The following is a 10,651-nucleotide window of genomic DNA, read 5'->3' on the forward strand; positions in this document are numbered from 1 at the left end:
GCCGCCAAAGGCAATTACAGGGGCATAGAGGCATCAAAAGGGAAAGAAACATTTGGAAAGCTTACTTTAATGCCACTTTGGGGATGCCAAAGGGCAAGAGAATTGCGTGGAGGCATCCAAAAATTTAGAGAAAAATTGAAGGATTAATCTAAATCCCCTTTGGCGTCTTCAAAGGCCTTTACAGGGGAATAGTGGCATCTGAAGGGAAAGAGAAAAATTAAAAGTTTACTTAAAAGACCGTTTAGGGGTGCCAAAGTCCAATACAGTTGCATGGTGGCATCCAAAAATAAAAATACAAATTAAAGGTTATGTTTAAATCCCCTTTGGCGCCGCCAAAGGCAATTGCAGGGGCATAGAGGCATCAAAAGGGAAAGAAATATTTGGAAAGCTTACCTTAATGCCACTTTGGGGATGCCAAAGGGCAAGGGAATTGCGTGGAGATATCGAAAATCTTAGAGGAAAATTGAAGGATTAATCTAAATCCCCTTTGGCGTCTTCAAAGGCCTTTACAGGGGAATAGTGGCATCTGAAGGGAAAGAGAAAAATTAAAAGTTTACTTAAAAGACCGTTTAGGGGTGCCAAAGTCCAATACAGTTGCATGGTGGCATCCAAAATTAAAAATACAAATTAAAGGTTATTTTAAATCCCCTTTGGCGCCGCCAAAGGCAATTGCAGGGGCATAGAGGCATCAAAAGGGAGAGAAACATTTGGAAAGCTTATCTTAATGCCACTTTGGGGATGCCAAAGGGCAAGAGAATTGCGTGGAGGCATCCAAAAATTTAGAGGAAAATTGAAGGATTAATCTAAATCCCCTTTGGCGTCTTCAAAGGCCTTTACAGGGGAATAGTGGCATCTGAAGGGAAAGAGAAAAATTAAAAGTTTACTTAAAAGACCGTTTAGGGGTGCCAAAGTCCAATACAGTTGCATGGTGGCATCCAAAAATAAAAATACAAATTAAAGGTTATGTTTAAATCCCCTTTGGCGCCGCCAAAGGCAATTACAGGGGCATAGAGGCATCAAAAGGGAAAGAAACATTTGGAAAGCTTACTTTAATGCCACTTTGGGGATGCCAAAGGGCAAGAGAATTGCGTGGAGGCATCCAAAAATTTAGAGGAAAATTGACAGGATTAATCTAAATCCCCTTTGGCGTCTTCAAAGGCCTTTACAGGGGAATAGTGGCATCTGAAGGGAAAGAGAAAAATTAAAAGTTTACTTAAAAGACCGTTTAGGGGTGCCAAAGTCCAATACAGTTGCATGGTGGCATCCAAAATTAAAAATACAAATTAAAGGTTATGTTTAAATCCCCTTTGGCGCCGCCAAAGGCAATTACAGGGGCATAGAGGCATCAAAAGGGAAAGAAACATTTGGAAAGCTTACCTTAATGCCACTTTGGGGATGCCAAAGGGCAAGGGAATTGCGTGGAGGTATCCAAAATCTTAGAGGAAAATTGAAGGATTAACCTAAATCCCCTTTGGCGTCTTCAAAGGCCTTTACAGGGGAATAGTGGCATCTGAAGGGAAAGAGAAAAATTAAAAGTTTACTTAAAAGACCGTTTAGGGGTGCTAAAGTCCAATACAGTTGCATGGTGGCATTCAAAATTAAAAAGACAAATTAAAGGGTTATTTTAAATCCCCTTTGGCGCCGCCAAAGGCAATTACAGGGGCATAGAGGCATCAAAAGGGAAAGAAACATTTGGAAAGCTTACTTAATGCCACTTTGGGGATGCCAAAGGGCAAGAGAATTGCGTGGAGGCATCCAAAAATTTAGAGGAAAATTGAAGGATTAATCTAAATCCCCTTTGGCGTCTTCAAAGGCCTTTACAGGGGAATAGTGGCATCTGAAGGGAAAGAGTAAAATTAAAAGTTTACTTAAAAGACCGTTTAGGGGTGCCAAAGTCCAATACAGTTGCATGGTGGCATCCAAAATTAAAAATACAAATTAAAGGTTATGTTTAAATCCCCTTTGGCGCCGCCAAAGGCAATTGCAGGGGCATAGAGGCATCAAAAGGGAAAGAAATATTTGGAAAGCTTACCTTAATGCCACTTTGGGGATGGCAAAGGGCAAGGGAATTGCGTGGAGATATCGAAAATCTTAGCGAAAAATTGAAGGATTAATCTAAATCCCCTTTGGCGTCTTCAAAGGCCTTTACAGGGGAATAGTGGCATCTGAAGGGAAAGAGTAAAATTAAAAGTTTACTTAAAAGACCGTTTAGGGGTGCCAAAGTCCAATACAGTTGCATGGTGGCATCGAAAATTAAAAATACAAATTAAAGGTTATGTTTAAATCCCCTTTGGCGCCGCCAAAGGCAATTGCAGGGGCATAGAGGCATCAAAAGGGAAAGAAATATTTGGAAAGCTTATCTTATTGCCACTTTGGGGATGCCAAAGGGCAAGGGAATTGCGTGGATATATCCAAAATTTTAGAGGAAAATTGACGGATTAATCTAAATCCCCTTTGGCGTCTTCAAAGGCCTTTACAGGGGAATAGTGGCATCTGAAGGGAAAGAGAAAAATTAAAAGTTTACTTAAAAGACCGTTTAGGGGTGCCAAAGTCCAATACAGTTGCATGGTGGCATCCAAAAATAAAAATAGAAATTAAAGGTTACTTTTAAATCCCCTTTGGCGCCGCCAAAGGCAATTACAGGGGCATAGAGGCATCAAAAGGGAAAGAAACATTTGGAAAGCTTACTTTAATGCCACTTTGGGGATGCCAAAGGGCAAGAGAATTGCGTGGAGGCATCCAAAAATTTAGAGTAAAATTGACAGATTAATCTAAATCCCCTTTGGCGTCTTCAAAGGCCTTTACAGGCGAATAGTGGCATCTGAAGGGAAAGAGAAAAATTAAAAGTTTATTTAAAAGACCGTTTAGGGGGGCCAAAGTCCAATACAGTTGCATGGTGGCATCCAAAAATAAAAATACAAATTAAAGGTTATGTTTAAATCCCCTTTGGCGCCGCCAAAGGCAATTACAGGGGCATAGAGGCATCAAAAGGGAAAGAAACATTTGGAAAGCTTACCTTAATGCCACTTTGGGGATGCCAAAGGGCAAGGGAATTGTGTGTAGGTATCGAAAATCTTAGAGGAAAATTGAAGGATTAACGTAAATCCACTTTGGCGTCTTCAAAGGCCTTTACAGGGGAATAGTGGCATCTGAAGGGAAAGAGAAAAATTAAAAGTTTACTTAAAAGACCGTTTAGGGGTGCTAAAGTCCAATACAATTGCATGGTGGCATTCAAAATTAAAAAGACAAATTAAAGGGTTATTTTAAATCCCCTTTGGCGCCGCCAAAGGCAATTAGAGGGGCATAGAGGCATCAAAAGGGAAAGAAACATTTGGAAAGCTTATCTTAATGCCACTTTGGGGATGCCAAAGGGCAAGAGAATTGCGTGGAGGCATCCAAAAATTTAGATGAAAATTGAAGGATTAATCTAAATCCCCTTTGGCGTCTTCAAAGGCCTTTACAGGGGAATAGTGGCATCTGAAGGGAAATAGACAAATTAAAAGTTTACTTAAAAGACCCTTTGGGGGTGGGAAAGTCCAATACAGTTGCATGGTGGCATGCAAAAATAAAAAGACAAATGAATGGTTTACTTTAAATCCCCTTTGGCGCCACCAAAGGCAATTACAGGGGCATACAGGCATCAAAAGGGAAAGAAACATTTGGAAAGCTTACTTTAATGCCACTTTGGGGATGCCAAAGGGCAAGATAATTGCGTGGAGGCATCCAAAAATTTAAAGGAAAATTGAAGGATTAATCTAAATCCCCTTTGGCGTCTTCAAATGCCTTTACAGGGGAATAGTGGCATCTGAAGGGAAAGAGTAAAATTAAAAGTTTACTTAAAAGACCGTTTAGGGGTGCCAAAGTCCAATACAGTTGCATGGTGGCATCCAAAATTAAAAATACAAATTAAAGGTTATGTTTAAATCCCCTTTGGCGCCGCCAAAGGCAATTGCAGGGGCATAGAGGCATCAAAAGGGAAAGAAATATTTGGAAAGCTTACCTTAATGCCACTTTGGGGATGCAAAGGGCAAGGGAATTGCGTGGAGATATCGAAAATCTTAGAGGAAAATTGACGGATTAATCTAAATCCCCTTTGGCGTCTTCAAAGGCCTTTACAGGGGAATAGTGGCATCTGAAGGGAAAGAGAAAAATTAAAAGTTTACTTAAAAGACCGTTTAGGGGTGCCAAAGTCCAATACAGTTGCATGGTGGCATCCAAAATTAAAAATACAAATTAAAGGTTACTTTTAAATCCCCTTTGGCGCCGCCAAAGGCAATTGCAGGGGCATAGAGGCATCAAAAGGGAAAGAAACATTTGGAAAGCTTATCTTAATGCCACTTTGGGGATGCCAAAGGGCAAGAGAATTGCGTGGAGGCATCCAAAAATTTAGAGGAAAATTGACGGATTAATCTAAATCCCCTTTGGCGTCTTCAAAGGCCTTTACAGGGGAATAGTGGCATCTGAAGGGAAAGAGTAAAATTAAAAGTTTACTTAAAAGACCGTTTAGGGGTGCCAAAGTCCAATACAGTTGCATGGTGGCATCCAAAATTAAAAATACAAATTAAAGGTTATGTTTAAATCCCCTTTGGCGCCGCCAAAGGCAATTGCAGGGGCATAGAGGCATCAAAAGGGAAAGAAATATTTGGAAAGCTTACCTTAATGCCACTTTGGGGATGGCAAAGGGCAAGGGAATTGCGTGGAGATATCGAAAATCTTAGCGAAAAATTGAAGGATTAATCTAAATCCCCTTTGGCGTCTTCAAAGGCCTTTACAGGGGAATAGTGGCATCTGAAGGGAAAGAGTAAAATTAAAAGTTTACTTAAAAGACCGTTTAGGGGTGCCAAAGTCCAATACAGTTGCATGGTGGCATCGAAAATTAAAAATACAAATTAAAGGTTATGTTTAAATCCCCTTTGGCGCCGCCAAAGGCAATTGCAGGGGCATAGAGGCATCAAAAGGGAAAGAAATATTTGGAAAGCTTATCTTAATGCCACTTTGGGGATGCCAAAGGGCAAGGGAATTGCGTGGAGATATCCAAAATTTAGAGGAAAATTGACGGATTAATCTAAATCCCCTTTGGCGTCTTCAAAGGCCTTTACAGGGGAATAGTGGCATCTGAAGGGAAAGAGAAAAATTAAAAGTTTACTTAAAAGACCGTTTAGGGGTGCCAAAGTCCAATACAGTTGCATGGTGGCATCCAAAAATAAAAATAGAAATTAAAGGTTACTTTTAAATCCCCTTTGGCGCCGCCAAAGGCAATTGCAGGGGCATAGAGGCATCAAAAGGGAAAGAAACATTTGGAAAGCTTACTTTAATGCCACTTTGGGGATGCCAAAGGGCAAGAGAATTGCGTGGAGGCATCCAAAAATTTAGAGTAAAATTGACAGATTAATCTAAATCCCCTTTGGCGTCTTCAAAGGCCTTTACAGGCGAATAGTGGCATCTGAAGGGAAAGAGAAAAATTAAAAGTTTATTTAAAAGACCGTTTAGGGGGGCCAAAGTCCAATACAGTTGCATGGTGGCATCCAAAAATAAAAATACAAATTAAAGGTTATGTTTAAATCCCCTTTGGCGCCGCCAAAGGCAATTACAGGGGCATAGAGGCATCAAAAGGGAAAGAAACATTTGGAAAGCTTACCTTAATGCCACTTTGGGGATGCCAAAGGGCAAGGGAATTGTGTGTAGGTATCGAAAATCTTAGAGGAAAATTGAAGGATTAACGTAAATCCACTTTGGCGTCTTCAAAGGCCTTTACAGGGGAATAGTGGCATCTGAAGGGAAAGAGAAAAATTAAAAGTTTACTTAAAAGACCGTTTAGGGGTGCTAAAGTCCAATACAATTGTATGGTGGCATTCAAAATTAAAAAGACAAATTAAAGGGTTATTTTAAATCCCCTTTGGCGCCGCCAAAGGCAATTAGAGGGGCATAGAGGCATCAAAAGGGAAAGAAACATTTGGAAAGCTTATCTTAATGCCACTTTGGGGATGCCAAAGGGCAAGAGAATTGCGTGGAGGCATCCAAAAATTTAGATGAAAATTGAAGGATTAATCTAAATCCCCTTTGGCGTCTTCAAAGGCCTTTACAGGGGAATAGTGGCATCTGAAGGGAAATAGACAAATTAAAAGTTTACTTAAAAGACCCTTTGGGGGTGGCAAAGTCCAATACAGTTGCATGGTGGCATGCAAAAATAAAAAGACAAATGAATGGTTTACTTTAAATCCCCTTTGGCGCCACCAAAGGCAATTACAGGGGCATACAGGCATCAAAAGGGAAAGAAACATTTGGAAAGCTTACTTTAATGCCACTTTGGGGATGCCAAAGGGCAAGATAATTGCGTGGAGGCATCCAAAAATTTAAAGGAAAATTGAAGGATTAATCTAAATCCCCTTTGGCGTCTTCAAATGCCTTTACAGGGGAATAGTGGCATCTGAAGGGAAAGAGTAAAATTAAAAGTTTACTTAAAAGACCGTTTAGGGGTGCCAAAGTCCAATACAGTTGCATGGTGGCATCCAAAATTAAAAATACAAATTAAAGGTTATGTTTAAATCCCCTTTGGCGCCGCCAAAGGCAATTGCAGGGGCATAGAGGCATCAAAAGGGAAAGAAATATTTGGAAAGCTTATCTTATTGCCACTTTGGGGATGCCAAAGGGCAAGGGAATTGCGTGGATATATCCAAAATTTTAGAGGAAAATTGACGGATTAATCTAAATCCCCTTTGGCGTCTTCAAAGGCCTTTACAGGGGAATAGTGGCATCTGAAGGGAAAGAGAAAAATTAAAAGTTTACTTAAAAGACCGTTTAGGGGTGCCAAAGTCCAATACAGTTGCATGGTGGCATCCAAAAATAAAAATAGAAATTAAAGGTTACTTTTAAATCCCCTTTGGCGCCGCCAAAGGCAATTGCAGGGGCATAGAGGCATCAAAAGGGAAAGAAACATTTGGAAAGCTTACTTTAATGCCACTTTGGGGATGCCAAAGGGCAAGAGAATTGCGTGGAGGCATCCAAAAATTTAGAGAAAAATTGACAGATTAATCTAAATCCCCTTTGGCGTCTTCAAAGGCCTTTACAGGGGAATAGTGGCATCTGAAGGGAAAGAGACAAATTAAAAGTTTATTTAAAAGACCGTTTAGGGGGGCCAAAGTCCAATACAGTTGCATGGTGGCATCCAAAAATAAAAATACAAATTAAAGGTTATGTTTAAATCCCCTTTGGCGCCGCCAAAGGCAATTACAGGGGCATAGAGGCATCAAAAGGGAAAGAAATATTTGGAAAGCTTACCTTAATGCCACTTTGGGGATGCCAAAGGGCAAGGGAATTGTGTGTAGGTATCGAAAATCTTAGAGGAAAATTGAAGGATTAACGTAAATCCACTTTGGCGTCTTCAAAGGCCTTTACAGGGGAATAGTGGCATCTGAAGGGAAAGAGAAAAATTAAAAGTTTACTTAAAAGACCGTTTAGGGGTGCTAAAGTCCAATACAATTGCATGGTGGCATTCAAAATTAAAAAGACAAATTAAAGGGTTATTTTAAATCCCCTTTGGCGCCGCCAAAGGCAATTAGAGGGGCATAGAGTCATCAAAAGGGAAAGAAACATTTGGAAAGCTTATCTTAATGCCACTTTGGGGATGCCAAATGGCAAGAGAATTGCGTGGAGGCATCCAAAAATTTAGATGAAAATTGAAGGATTAATCTAAATCCCCTTTGGCGTCTTCAAAGGCCTTTACAGGGGAATAGTGGCATCTGAAGGGAAATAGACAAATTAAAAGTTTACTTAAAAGACCCTTTGGGGGTGGGAAAGTCCAATACAGTTGCATGGTGGCATGCAAAAATAAAAAGACAAATGAATGGTTTACTTTAAATCCCCTTTGGCGCCACCAAAGGCAATTACAGGGGCATACAGGCATCAAAAGGGAAAGAAACATTTGGAAAGCTTACTTTAATGCCACTTTGGGGATGCCAAAGGGCAAGATAATTGCGTGGAGGCATCCAAAAATTTAAAGGAAAATTGAAGGATTAATCTAAATCCCCTTTGGCGTCTTCAAATGCCTTTACAGGGGAATAGTGGCATCTGAAGGGAAAGAGTAAAATTAAAAGTTTACTTAAAAGACCGTTTAGGGGTGCCAAAGTCCAATACAGTTGCATGGTGGCATCCAAAATTAAAAATACAAATTAAAGGTTATGTTTAAATCCCCTTTGGCGCCGCCAAAGGCAATTGCAGGGGCATAGAGGCATCAAAAGGGAAAGAAATATTTGGAAAGCTTACCTTAATGCCACTTTGGGGATGGCAAAGGGCAAGGGAATTGCGTGGAGATATCGAAAATCTTAGCGAAAAATTGAAGGATTAATCTAAATCCCCTTTGGCGTCTTCAAAGGCCTTTACAGGGGAATAGTGGCATCTGAAGGGAAAGAGTAAAATTAAAAGTTTACTTAAAAGACCGTTTAGGGGTGCCAAAGTCCAATACAGTTGCATGGTGGCATCGAAAATTAAAAATACAAATTAAAGGTTATGTTTAAATCCCCTTTGGCGCCGCCAAAGGCAATTGCAGGGGCATAGAGGCATCAAAAGGGAAAGAAATATTTGGAAAGCTTATCTTATTGCCACTTTGGGGATGCCAAAGGGCAAGGGAATTGCGTGGATATATCCAAAATTTTAGAGGAAAATTGACGGATTAATCTAAATCCCCTTTGGCGTCTTCAAAGGCCTTTACAGGGGAATAGTGGCATCTGAAGGGAAAGAGAAAAATTAAAAGTTTACTTAAAAGACCGTTTAGGGGTGCCAAAGTCCAATACAGTTGCATGGTGGCATCCAAAAATAAAAATAGAAATTAAAGGTTACTTTTAAATCCCCTTTGGCGCCGCCAAAGGCAATTGCAGGGGCATAGAGGCATCAAAAGGGAAAGAAACATTTGGAAAGCTTACTTTAATGCCACTTTGGGGATGCCAAAGGGCAAGAGAATTGCGTGGAGGCATCCAAAAATTTAGAGTAAAATTGACAGATTAATCTAAATCCCCTTTGGCGTCTTCAAAGGCCTTTACAGGCGAATAGTGGCATCTGAAGGGAAAGAGAAAAATTAAAAGTTTATTTAAAAGACCGTTTAGGGGGGCCAAAGTCCAATACAGTTGCATGGTGGCATCCAAAAATAAAAATACAAATTAAAGGTTATGTTTAAATCCCCTTTGGCGCCGCCAAAGGCAATTACAGGGGCATAGAGGCATCAAAAGGGAAAGAAACATTTGGAAAGCTTACCTTAATGCCACTTTGGGGATGCCAAAGGGCAAGGGAATTGTGTGTAGGTATCGAAAATCTTAGAGGAAAATTGAAGGATTAACGTAAATCCACTTTGGCGTCTTCAAAGGCCTTTACAGGGGAATAGTGGCATCTGAAGGGAAAGAGAAAAATTAAAAGTTTACTTAAAAGACCGTTTAGGGGTGCTAAAGTCCAATACAATTGTATGGTGGCATTCAAAATTAAAAAGACAAATTAAAGGGTTATTTTAAATCCCCTTTGGCGCCGCCAAAGGCAATTAGAGGGGCATAGAGGCATCAAAAGGGAAAGAAACATTTGGAAAGCTTATCTTAATGCCACTTTGGGGATGCCAAAGGGCAAGAGAATTGCGTGGAGGCATCCAAAAATTTAGATGAAAATTGAAGGATTAATCTAAATCCCCTTTGGCGTCTTCAAAGGCCTTTACAGGGGAATAGTGGCATCTGAAGGGAAAGAGTAAAATTAAAAGTTTACTTAAAAGACCGTTTAGGGGTGCCAAAGTCCAATACAGTTGCATGGTGGCATCCAAAATTAAAAATACAAATTAAAGGTTATGTTTAAATCCCCTTTGGCGCCGCCAAAGGCAATTGCAGGGGCATAGAGGCATCAAAAGGGAAAGAAATATTTGGAAAGCTTACCTTAATGCCACTTTGGGGATGCCAAAGGGCAAGGGAATTGCGTGGAGATATCGAAAATCTTAGCGAAAATTGAAGGATTAATCTAAATCCCCTTTGGCGTCTTCAAAGGCCTTTACAGGGGAATAGTGGCATCTGAAGGGAAAGAGTAAAATTAAAAGTTTACTTAAAAGACCGTTTAGGGGTGCCAAAGTCCAATACAGTTGCATGGTGGCATCGAAAATTAAAAATACAAATTAAAGGTTATGTTTAAATCCCCTTTGGCGCCGCCAAAGGCAATTGCAGGGGCATAGAGGCATCAAAAGGGAAAGAAATATTTGGAAAGCTTATCTTAATGCCACTTTGGGGATGCCAAAGGGCAAGGGAATTGCGTGGAGATATCCAAAATTTAGAGGAAAATTGAAGGATTAATCTAAATCCCCTTTGGCGTCTTCAAAGGCCTTTACAGGGGAATAGTGGCATCTGAAGGGAAAGAGAAAAATTAAAAGTTTACTTAAAAGACCGTTTAGGGGTGCCAAAGTCCAATACAGTTGCATGGTGGCATCCAAAAATAAAAATAGAAATTAAAGGTTACTTTTAAATCCCCTTTGGCGCCGCCAAAGGCAATTGCAGGGGCATAGAGGCATCAAAAGGGAAAGAAACATTTGGAAAGCTTACTTAATGCCACTTTGGGGATGCCAAAGGGCAAGAGAATTGCGTGGAGGCATCCAAAAATTTAGAGGAAAATTGACAGGATTAATCTAAATCCCCTT

At 40.2% G+C, this 10,651-nt stretch overlaps 1 long non-coding RNA gene across 4 annotated transcripts; it reads right to left on the reverse strand.

Moving 5' to 3' along the window:
- Positions 1–1,803: 1,803 nt before the first annotated feature.
- On the reverse strand, positions 1,804–9,971 carry LOC139749353 (uncharacterized). 4 transcript variants are annotated; one of them, XR_011712947.1, is made up of 7 exons: positions 9,903–9,971; positions 9,247–9,379; positions 8,263–8,395; positions 7,279–7,411; positions 5,639–7,083; positions 3,017–3,149; positions 1,804–2,165 (listed from the first exon to the last, which is right to left on the reverse strand). It is a non-coding gene; the product is annotated as an uncharacterized lncRNA (long non-coding RNA). The 4 variants fall into 4 exon arrangements; XR_011712948.1 differs by having other exon boundaries at positions 1,806–2,165; positions 5,639–5,771; XR_011712950.1 differs by lacking the exons at positions 1,804–2,165; positions 3,017–3,149 and adding exons at positions 4,369–4,460; positions 4,656–4,788.
- Between the last annotated feature and the right edge of the window lie 680 nt (positions 9,972–10,651).

This window comes from Panulirus ornatus, chromosome 7, assembly GCF_036320965.1.
Source record: "Panulirus ornatus isolate Po-2019 chromosome 7, ASM3632096v1, whole genome shotgun sequence".
NCBI lineage: Eukaryota > Metazoa > Arthropoda > Malacostraca > Decapoda > Palinuridae > Panulirus > Panulirus ornatus.